The sequence below is a fragment of the Tachypleus tridentatus genome, chromosome 1, assembly GCF_004210375.1.
Source record: "Tachypleus tridentatus isolate NWPU-2018 chromosome 1, ASM421037v1, whole genome shotgun sequence".
NCBI classification, from domain to species: Eukaryota; Metazoa; Arthropoda; class Merostomata; order Xiphosura; family Limulidae; genus Tachypleus; species Tachypleus tridentatus.
This window is the reverse complement of record NC_134825.1, coordinates 14747366-14760104: the sequence shown is the minus strand read 5'-3', so window position 1 is coordinate 14760104 and position 12739 is coordinate 14747366. Positions and strand designations below refer to the sequence as shown.

The window sequence follows — 12739 nt, the reverse complement described above, 5'->3', positions numbered from 1 at the left end:
GCGTGTACCTTTGTACGAAATTCAAAACAAACAACTCTTCCATTCTGAGTTTCCTGATATATTGCTATGAAATACATATCGAATTTGTAAACTATATTCTTCAAGAAATCTATGTTTTAGTTTAAATTTGTTCCTTGTCGTAGAGACCTGTGTGCTAAACAGGTTATTCATTATTTTATTAGGTTATGAGCCTGCAGACATAGGTACTCCGGTTGTACAGCGATTCGTCTACGAATTTACAACGCAACAATCAGGGGTACGATTTCACAATGTAGGCTCAGCAAATAGCTCAGTGTGGCTTTGCAACAAGAAAACACATACTTTCATATGAGATAAAATACATTTTTACCTGTAAATATTTTTTCACATAAAAGCATTGTTTAAACATGTGTAAATTATATTAGGAGTTTTGGTAAATAAATACAAATTTTCGTACAAACAAAAGTCACACGTGCAAAATTATTCAAAAACAAAAACTTAAAACATGAAGAAAGTCATGTGAGCTGTCGCTATTATATTTGTAGTATAGCTTCATCTAAGGCTAAAAGATGACACATTTAGAGTTTTTTTTTTCAATTGGATTAAGGATGGCTTATTCAGAGCATCAAATTTATAAGGTGAAATAACGTGCTGATACTTAAACATTGGTTAGGCCAATCAAAGTAGATTATTCGTTTGTAGCTAAAGTTTTCTAAAGAATCATACGGTTCGACGGTAATTGTTGATTGTTAAATAACGCACATTATCTAGATATTATGAACTTACCTTTATTATAAATCGTCACGTGATATTAGTTTATACAATAACAATAGTTGATAATGCTCGATGGAACTTTACCGATTGGAAGGTGCTTTGTTTGATTGGTTTGAATTTTGCGTAAAGCAACACACGGGCTACCTGCACTTGCCGTTCCTAATTTAGCAGTGTAAAACAAGAAAGAAGGCAGGTAGTCTTCATCACCCACCACCAGATCTTGAGCTACTCTTTTACCAACGAATAGTGGGATTTACTCTTACATTATAACGCCCCCACGAGAGAAAAGGTGAGGATATTTCTTGTGACAGGGATTTGAAACCGCGGCCTTCAGATTACGGCTCAAACGCTTTAACCCACCTGGCAATACCGGGGCTGAAAGGTGCTATGCCAACCAACTGTTAATATAAATTCCATCTTGTTTCTGTACAGTAAAACTACCACCACACTTTTGTTTCGTTTTGTAAATAAAAGGTATTTATCTATTATCTATTTATGACTTTCTGCAGTTTGTTGTTGCAGTTGAACGGTAACATAAAGGAATGAAATCAAAACTGGCATCCGAAATAGTAGGTAGCTGTAACTATAACATTGATATCATAGCCAAATTCGAACATAAGAACGCGGCCTGGATATATCATAATTATATTATAATATATGAAACACCCTAACATAAAATTTCCACGTACCGTTTTTGGTTCTTAAGTTTCCCTATGACATGCCTATGTGTCAATATACCAGTCCAGTGTCTCTGTTATATTATTTATTTTTGTAGCTATCCCAATCCACAAGTTTTTTTATGTTTATTGGTGCCTTGAAATTTTTCAAACTTAGTTTAATTCAACAAATAGTTTTAATTCAAGTCTTTTAGATTCGTTTCTTTCTCTCTACAGTAAAACTACCACCACACTTTTGCCTCGTTTTGTAAATAATAGATATTTATCTATTATCTATTTATGACTTTCTGCAGTTGAACGGTAACATAAAGGAATGAAATCAAAACTGGCATCCGAAATGGCTGTAACTATAACTTTGATATTACAGCCTAATTCGAACATAAGAATAGGGCCTGGTTAGATGTCATCATAATTATATGATAATATATGAAACACCCTAACATAAAAATTCCACGTGCCTTGCAATTTCTCAAACTTAATTTAATTCAACAAATAGTTTTCATTCACGTGTTTTATATTCGTTTCTTTCTGTCACTTTCTTTGAATGATTTTCATAAACCTGCTATATACAACATACTTTTGAACACAGTAGCTGTTTATCCATGCATATGAAAAATATCAACTTTAGTGCATTATTTCGAACTTTATTATTTCTAAAACGACAATAAATATATTCTTCAGTAAGAAGTGAGGTTGTAAACGAGTGAGACTAGCCAAGAAAATAATGTATAAGTTTAAGCGAAATGAGACAATATGCACTGAGAATTAATTTGCTCGAAGTGAACCTTGATCGTCGATATTCGGTTCTAGACCGGATATGAAACCAAACATTTTTGTAAGTTCGTTAAAATTATTGTATATAATTCATCATTTGTATTAACTATTAGTAATTTCCGTTGTTATAAAATCTACTGTTTCTGTTTGCTTGTATTTTAAAATGCATTGTTGTAAAAAAAGAAAATTGTATGTATCAATCTTGTATTGAAATACCATAAGTTGGATACATATCCACATTTAATTAACTTATAAATTCAAATTTCCGGTTATTTGAATAGTAATAAATTAACCTAAATTAATCATAAGTCGTAAACTCTTTCGAATATAACATAATATGTAACCAAAAATAAATGGAAAGCAGATAGTCACCTCCGCCAAGTTTTGGTCTATTGTTTTTATAGATAAATAGTGGAATTGACTGCACCATTATAATTAGGAAGGGCTAACGCAGATAGCCCTCGTGTAGCTTTGTGCGAAAATCAAACCAAACCAAAATTTATTTCAATTCCATCTTATGTGACAATTTTGATTTTGAAAGTTTATAGAATTGACATAATCCATGATGTTACCCAAGGCAGAGCAGTATATTCTTACTTTATATTAAATTATCCAATTTACAAACAACACATTTGGATCTTGATGTTTTACTTGGTAATTGATCTTGGCTATAGCAGTGATCCCGGTCGCACTAAACATGCTTGTCCTTTCAGCGGTGGAGCATTATAAAGTGACGGTCAATCCCACAATTCGTTGGTAAAAGAATAGCTCAAGAGTTGGCGATGAGTGGTGATGACTAGCTACCTTCCCTCTAGTCTTACACTGCTAAATTAGGGACGGCGAGAACAGATATCTCTCGAGTAACTGTGCGCGAAATTCAAATAAACAACAACAACAAAAAAAGCTATACAGTGAAAAGACTCTCGTGTTTCTTTTGTTGCCATCTGTCGGTTTTTGCCTACTTTATAACCGATCAGCAAATAATTTCCACCCAATGAAGTTGAAAATATTTTCTTTCACGTTGCACGTCTTTGATCAGGTCAACTATATTACAGTGGTGTTCAAATAGTAACACATAACATCTCTTTTTATACACGCTACTGTGATAATATTTACTTGTGTGATATGAACTTGACAGAATTTATCCTGATAGTTGACAGTCACGTACACGTATACTTATCCCATATTGAACCAAGGAATGTTGAACTCGTTTCCAAGGATTTGCACTTTTAAATTTTATTTCCTTTCTCTTAGATACCATACAGTTCTCTTTCATCAATCTGGCTATACTTCCGAGATAAGACAGTTGACTTTTCCACTTTCTTGAAGAATATAATGAATGCAGTGGATTAAACATTTTTACTGACAAAAATCAATATTTGAAAGATAAACACTCTAAAATGATTCCTTAAAGAAAAAACACATCTACATCTCACATGGCTAAATATCTCAAAGAAGTTTTTATTAACAAAACATCGTTCTTTATGAAATATTATTCTGTTAAATATTATCATCTTTATGAGACTGCATATTCTGTGATATGAGATTATACAGTTTACAGCAGTCTACGGCATTGGACTAAGCACTCTGTGATACGGAACAACGAGTTTCGCTACATGGGAACAAACATACTGTTCAACAGATGTGAAAAGTTATGTAACTTAGTCTCCTGTGAATAGTGTTACTTAAATCTTGTAGAAAATCTAAGAGTATATTATACAGGTATCATTTCAAGGATCGCGTGTGGTCTAGTGGTAAGTGTACACAAACTGTGCATCGGAGGATTGATTGTACGAGCCTCTTTACCACACAACCACTTGACTAACTTTGAGTTTATGGATGTGCTATAAGATTAATGGTCAAATCCTATTTGGTTAAACAACAGTAATTTAAGAGTTCAACAGATACAATTGGCTAGCTGCTTTAACTCTAGAGGGAACGTGTGTGAAATTCTGAAAGAAACAAAACTGATCTGATAATCACCAAGAATGATTTTATTGAAATGATCTGATTGGTTAACTTATTTTATTGCTTCAGCAAAGTTCGTTGAGAATTCATTACACAACTCTTCAAACTGTCCGACAACACATAAATTAAAATTTACTGAAATGGAACAATTGTTAAAAAAGACATTTATATTATTAAACAAAATTCAGCAGAATATTATTTTCACAACCATTTATTAAAATCAAAGTACAGTTTAATTGCTTCAAATGTGATACATTCTATGTTGCAGTGTATACAATTCGTTATTATAAGTAAAGAATACAAAACAGAATCACAAGCTGTTTATATAAGAATAACTTAACCCAAACCTCCAGAGTGATGGTTTTGTAGATTTAAGTAAAACAATTAGACAAGGAGAAATAACACTGGTTGAGAGTTAAATCTTTACTTTTTTAGCTATAATAATGTTAACTTTATTTGATGTAATATTACTTTCGCTGGTTTCTTGCTTACTTCATTTTTTGTAGAACAGTATTGAGTCTACGAACACACAACGCTGAAATAGAAAGTTCGATTCTTCAAAGTAGACACAATTGATAGTCTGAGATAGTTTTGTTTTGAAACAAAAAACATGCATTTTTAATAACAACATTCTTTACGAACTTTCACATGGTTGAGTCACTTGAACCAAAATAAAATAACCATTTTTATTAATTTTGTTTTGAAAGTGGAAAATAAAATTACTTAATTAGAAATATTTCTGCTAAACAAATTTCTGTAAAATAGGCATTTAAATAAATACACTGATCCTTAACCATTACTGGGTTTATACGAGTTTAAACTTCGTAATGGAAGTTTAATATCTTAAGGTGAGATGATGAGCCTTCTTAATATTCATTAAAGTGGTAATATTCTAGTTTAATTGTCAAGGTGATTTTTAATTTTTAGAAACTGCTATCTAAGAACTAAGCTTGAATATAGCTGAACAGCTACACAGAAATGCGAGAACAGTTGACTAAAGAAATGGATTTCGTAAAATTGAGGTTGACACAGTACATCTATTTTACATTCTAGAAATAATTTGCAAGTGGTTAAAGAAAATAAAAAATAAAATAAAAGTAGAAAAGGCGGAAAAAGAATCATTTACATTTTTATTATACATCTGTAGTTCTCTTACATGTGACTAGCACTAGTTTAATGTGGATGACCCAGGAATATAAGCATAACTTTTGGTATATATAGATTCTTTTATATAAGCAAAAATACCACTTCTAGCTGATTTTTAGTAACTGCCACACAAACCAGTGCGGCATTTTGATACGTATAAAAAAATTCACAAACGTATGAGATGCTTTAATTAGATAAAAAGAAGATATTGACACTACCTTCGAGGTCTAGGTCACAAGAGATGATATTTCTGCAATAATGAGAAAATATAATAAAGTTAATATAATGGTACTACCAGTGTAATATGTGCATATTTCATTATGTGACATTTTCTGTAATGTTTAGTTTATTTTAGATTCAGAAGTTCTACCAAACTTTAATTATCGAGATCTCTAGATGTAACACAAATTCACTGGATTCACTCCTCTTTGACCATTCTGTGCTCTGTATTAAAAGATAGTTTGCTGGTTTGTGTGAAAGGTGTTAAAAACGTATTTTCTAGATTTTCCGAGATTTTAATCAATCTACATTTGCGAAAGTACCCGGCATTGCTCCGGTTACTAAATTCACATTTTGAGGATAAATAAGTTAGAGTATGTATTTCGAATATATTTTAGTACAGAAGAACAGTCAAAACATTTTAAACGTTTTTGTCTTTTGGAAACACAAAAGAAATTTCTTCTATTTGTGTTTTCTTTGCTAACGTCTTTTATAAAAATGATCCGAATTCATATAATATCTTTGTGCACTCTCAGAGGGTTGACTTCGAATTTTGTAATATAAGAAAACACTTCCTTTCCAAGTGATCTTTCATTATCTTGACTCATAAGAAAGATGCGCACTATCTTACAAGTACACATGTATGTGAGTAATAATTCCCACTTGCAAACACTTAGAGTGCACAATTTCAGTCGAACGGTCGTTCTCTTGTGCAGAATGTCACACAATTTATAGTTTCTATTATATACTAGGAACTCTAGACAAGTGATTAACCTTTATAATGCTGAGCTTACTTCATGGTTTACATCTGTCTATAGTTCAATTTAACACAATCTGAAGGAATCGTAACAGAATACCATCAGTATATAAAAAAATTATTTTTCTTTAGATAAAAATAACAAATTAAAAAAGATTAAATGTCTATTTTTTCTCTTTGAATTATTGATTGATTTGTTTTTGAATTTCGTTGAACGCTACAAGAGAGCTATCTGCGCCAGCCATCCCTAAATTAGCAGTGTAAGACTAGAGGGAAGGTAGCTAGTCATCACCATCCTCAAGCAACTCTTGCGCTACTCTTTTACCAATTAATTGTAAGGTTGACCGTCTTATTATAACGCCTCCATGACTGAAAGGGCGAGCATGTTTGGTGTGACAAGCTATGGAACCAATCATCCTCGAATTACAAGTCGAGTGCTCAACCACTTGGCCATGTCGGACCTCAGAATTTTTAAGGGTCAATGACATAAAGTATCTGATTGAACTGCTTAGTATAACACAAAATATAACAATTCTTACAACTGAGAAGCTCGAAATATCTGGGATTTCTTTGAACAAAAAGCCGACAAATACCAGTAGAAAACAAAGGTAATGTGAGAGGCTGTCCGTTCGTAGTATTTTATAACAAAAAGCTAGTACAAGTATCTCGATCAAAGAACATAAGACAATTAACAAAGATGGTTCTCCACTTGGTATTATTGGATGCCTCTGAGACTAAAATAATTAAACTAATATTAATACAAACTCATCCACTGTTGTATTATCACAGCCAAGAAGCATTCTTTTAACCAGCGACTACAAATTATGTGTCGAATATTGTTGAAGCGAGAGCCATCGAAATTCTGTAAATATGATTCAATATAGTTATGTTGTTTAACTCTTTAGTTTGTTGGAATTCTAAAGAAAGTATTGAAACAAGGACAACATCTACTACAGTTATTATTACTGATATAACTTGCAATAAGCCAAATGGCTCTTTTAAAAACTTTTCTGACTAAACCAGATACTGTAATCGGATAATTGAAAAGGTGACCATTTTTGTAAATTGTCTTCTTTTTTTTTAATAGAGACTGTTATATATCTCTATATCTGACCAATTATTGACTGATCAGCTGATATAACTTCTCTTAAATACTTTACACTCATCACCGAGATTTGTCTTTTGAATGACCTTATGAGCTTCTTGTTTTCTATTACAAAAACAGTATATTGAAAAACTTCTGAATTGTTTCCACTACACTTAAGAAACATTATACATCCATCAATATTAAATGGCTACCATCCAATCACGTGGAAACAAGAAATAATTACTGTAATATCTATGAAACAATCCAACAAATCAAATCTAATTAATTTTAGTTCCGTTAGTTTGTTAAGTTGTCTTTGTAAACTTATGCAAAAAATAACTTATTATATTATATTATATAATTATTATATTACACGTTGTTAACTGAATCAATATAGTAATCATTTAATAATAATCAAGCCACAATAGATGTATTTTGTATGTTAAAAATGATTTGATTGTCTCGAGCACAATTGAATAAATTATAAACTAAAATATCAAAATATTAATGAAACTATAATCAGAATGATATCGAACTTGTTAGCCGATAGAACTGACAACATTAAATATTTTTATGAGGATACGTTATCAAAAACATTTAATAAAAATGTAAAAGTCCAATAACTTATAACATGTCAAAAACTAATCTTACAACACGACAAATACAATGAACAGAGAAATAAGATTAACATTAAGGCTTCCATAATTCACTACAGTAAATTACATACGAAAAATTAGCAACCTATTCATTTTTAGCTGAATTACCTTTCATACATGAAAAATCAGAAAAAGGTGACAAATACATGGTCATTGTCATTTCTAAACAAACGAAAAAACATTTATATAAAGTTTAAAGCTCTAGAATCTAAGCATAAGATACTTTGTTTTCATTTAAGCTGTAACGAGTAATTCTGCCAATCTATCAAACACTGTATTTACTAAAATTACATTACAGAATATCGCTGGATTGCCAACCAGAATGTGAAAACAGTTAAATATAATTAGGTTTCATACTTTCATATTATCAAATCATTCATTTATGACTTAACTCAAAGGGCCAAATAGAAATGTATAAATGTGGAAAAACATTACAGCTGGCAGATGTTTTCACATCTAGAGGCTGTGATTTTGTGATTATTATATTTACGTCCTAATTCAATACCGTACTTGAGACATCTTTCAATGTCTTCTCTGACACCACAGTTCTTTATGTCGTATCGTTATAGAAAGATTTGTTTTGAATTTCCCGCAAAGCTACACGAGAGCGATGCGCTAGCCGTTCGTAATTTATCAGTGAAAGGCTAAAGGAAGGCTGTTTTAGATAGGAAAATTCCACCTTAAATTTTAAAGAAAGTTGTTGATTTTGTAAAGTATAGGCCCGTTCTGACTAATGGGGTTTCAATCCTATAGCGATTGTTGGTTACTATCGATTATCACTTTCGTATTTGCTGTGGTTTATTAGAATGTAGTGATAAAAAGTCGTGATATCATGTTACAAATACATTATGTTAAAAAAGGTGCGTACAAAAACAGATTCACCATATTTTCACCATAGTGCCCGATATTGAGCACTAACTAACAAATGAATGAATGTTTGTTTTCAACTTCTTATCAATGGTACAAATGTATCTACCAGTTTGGCCGTCAATTTTGATTTTATTCCTTTAGGTCTACAATCAGTAATTTTATGAGCCACAACATATTATGACACTTAAGGCATCTTAAGGCATATTAAGACACATAAACCTTATACAGATATTAGCAGTAAGTATGAAACAGTTAAACTCAAATAGTGGATAACGTTCTTTATAGATTTGAATTCCGTGTAACAAACACATCATAAATACACACCTAGCAACAGTCGTAACAGTTTTAACTTGTCGTAGCAATCATCACAGTACTTTTAACGGTTTTGTTTTTTGAATTTCGCACAAAGCTTCACGAGGGCTATATGCGCCAGCCGTCCCACATTTACCAGTGTAGGACTAGATGGAAGGAAGGTAAAATCACCGCCCACCGTCAAACTTGGGCTACTTTTTTACCAATGTATAGTGGAATTGAACGTCATATCATATTGGCCAGGTAGGTTAAGGCGTTCAACTCGTAATCTGAGAGACGCGGGTTCGAATCCCCGTCGCACCAAACATGATCGTACTTTCAGCCGTGTGGGCGTTATTATGTGAAGGTGAATCTGAATATTAGTTGGTAAAAGAGTTGCCCAGGGATTGGAAATTGGTGGTGATGACTAGTTAGTTACCTTGACTCTAGTTCTACACTGATAAATTAGGGACGGCTAGCGCAGATAGTCCTCGAGTAGCTTTTCGCAAAATTCGAAAAACGAAAACCAAACTTGTTTGTGACAATTTAATGTAAATCTCTATTCTTTTCTGTATAATTTTGAAAACAAATGAAAGCCTACAAGAAATATCTTTAGGATTATTTTTCATCTTTAGGTCCTTTGCGAACTTATAATTGATTATAGCTAAATTATAATATTATTAGTTTCGGATTACATAATGTTCTTCACCGATTATAAGAAATTCAGGATGTTTATCTTCCTTCTTAGTTATATTTAGTAGAAAACCAGTCCACAAAGTAACGATATCAGTGGTAATAATGTATTTCATCTTTCATCATGTTCTTTGTATTAAAGTAAATATTAAATTTTTGAAAACTACAGGCACCAATTTTATGTTAAAAACCAGCTATTCACTGAGAGAAACTAATTCATTTCTGAAGTTGAATCAAACAGTTGAAACTGATAGTTATACTTTATTAATTATATCTCCAACGTGCTTTTCCATGTGTCATAACTTAGTAACATCTGTCAGTAAACAGGTGTTTTGTCCTTAAGAAGTGGATATTAGTCAAAATTTAATAGATTGATGTATCTCAACATTTCCTATTATGTCTAAAATTTAGAAAGTACTTTTAATTCTCAATTGATTATTATCTGTTGTGCACTTTAAACTTTCACATATTTTTTAATTAAATTAATATTACAATATAAACACAACCCACCTTTAATGTATTAAAGTTTCTTTGTTATGTATCAATCTGATGAGTTCTGTTTTTAGTTAATGTAGTTGCTCCGACCAAGTTAGAAAGAAGGAATAACACTGTTGTTACTAAATAATCACCGTCTGACCACTTAAAAATTCCGATATGCCATTATTATAAATTCTTTCAACACAGCCAAACATTTTTGAAACGACTATATAGCAACAGTGCCTTTTAAATTATAAAAACGGAGAAAACAGATTGCAAACGTTTTAGTGAAGAAATAATTACTAAAAAATAAGATCACAGTAGTTTTAGTTTTTTTTCATATTCTAAAATATCTCTGATGGTGGACTTCAATTTATTTCGGTATCTTTTTTTTATTTCTTGTTGATGATAATCTGGAGTTGTTTAATTTTTTATATCTGTGTTTCTATGTTCTGTGAATTTGTTAATGTATTTCCAAGATATTGCATTATAAAGAAACGAAATTGTTTTTGTACGTTGCTTCCATAATATAATAGCTTGTAATCTCACAATATAAAAATCATATGATTTAGTTCTATAAAACACAGCCAACATTTCTTAGAACTATATCTATATTTGTATTTGCTTTATTTCATGAATTCAACAGAAGCTTGGATCAAGTTACAAGTGTAAATATATTCCATTTCAACAGAAGATATTACTTCCTTTTTCCAAATAATTCTCCCACCAGGCTATTTAGTTGTTGTTCCTCAGATTCAAGAAGTAGAACCTTGATACAGTCGGTGAACATGTCGTTCTTAAAGCAGTTCGATCTTAATAAAAATATCAAGAATATCTAGCTATTATATCCTATTCTTTTCGCTTCTGTAAAACGTAAATAAATAACAAAAATTATTTTTTGTAAGAGAATAAGAATAGTGTACATTTTTCAAATATATTCTTAAGTGTAATTATACGTGAACATTTTCACGATATCATTGTGGAATCCTCAAATAAATAATAAAATATATCTGTAAATAGAACAGTGGAAAATGAAAATTGTAAATTGTGAAAGAATAGATTTATAGCAACATAACCGTCCTTTCCAGATGGAGTTAGCGCTGTAGTTGTTTTTGAAATTGGTGGTGTTGAGGTTTGTTGAACATAATATCATCTCTATAAAACTGTCTTTACTTCCTTTACTGATATCTGTTGATATATTTCTCTTATATGTTTCAATTGAATATTATAACAATAAGAACACAAGATCAGTATGGAATTTAATACTGAATATTGATCAAACTTCAGATTATTTTTACTGTTACAAGTCTCAAAAACATACACGGATTTTATCTATTTCCACCCAGTTTTTATCTCTTACGTCTTTAGTCCTAACTAATTTGGCGTGGGCCAATATTTTTTTAAGGATAGACATTTTACACCTCGATGGATAGCCAAATAAGAAACCATATAGGATGAGCATGTTAGGTTAGAGCAATTTCAAATCACAACCCACAGAGTTCAAGTCGAGGGCTGTATCGACTAGTCTATTTGAGACTCTGTCAACTTATTAAAGTTCTATAATAACAATTTCTTAATAATCACCTGCAGGACTTATAAATTAGTGGAACCTGGTAAACATTATAACATTCTTCACAGATTCGATTAAGCCGAGCAAGCTTGTTTCTGTCGTAAGTTCCCATACATCCTTGGTCAGTAAAACCACGTTTCTCAATTAACTGTGAAGAACATGAGGTAGCTAGAAGCAATGTTACAAATACGGCAGATAGAAGTGATAAACACATGGTCATTGTCATCTGCAAACAAACGAAAGCATGTTTTGTACAGTCTGAAAGTCTATAACCTAAGTGTGAGTTATTGTTATTTAAACTCTTACTTTGATTCTACCAAAATATTAAGCATATCAGTAGATATGTCACATAAGGGTTTAAATCAAACTTCTTTCAAATAAATTCTCAATAATCATAATGTTGTAAAATAACACGCTTACAATATCACTGTAACAACCAATGAGAATGAGAAACAGTCTTACCATACAGATTTCCACTTAAAGAACACTGTAACGTTGGTGAGTAGAATATTCAGAATGAGAGATAGTTAGATATCGTAAGCTTTTATACTGATCTGTCATCAGATTAATCTTCTACTGCTGAATTCAAAAGACCCGAGAGAATCATATAAATGTGGAAAAAATATCCCGTTGATGAAAAATTATCATAACTGGACATTAAATGTGATTATTAATACAGTTCAATACCATACTTCCCACTAATTCCCATATGTTTTTAATACGGTAATTACATTTCTCGTATCGTTCTGTGAATAACTGAAGTACTTCTTACTTGGAAACTGCTGTAAGAGTGGCTAAATA

The 12739-nt window shown here is 31.4% G+C and overlaps 1 long non-coding RNA gene across 1 annotated transcript; it reads right to left on the bottom strand.

Moving 5' to 3' along the window:
• Nucleotides 1–10997: 10997 nt before the first annotated feature.
• Nucleotides 10998–12527, bottom strand: LOC143242632 (uncharacterized). Its single transcript, XR_013023304.1, has 3 exons — nt 12401–12527; nt 11953–12164; nt 10998–11180 (listed from the first exon to the last, which is right to left on the bottom strand). It is a non-coding gene; the product is annotated as an uncharacterized LOC143242632 (long non-coding RNA).
• Between the last annotated feature and the right edge of the window lie 212 nt (nt 12528–12739).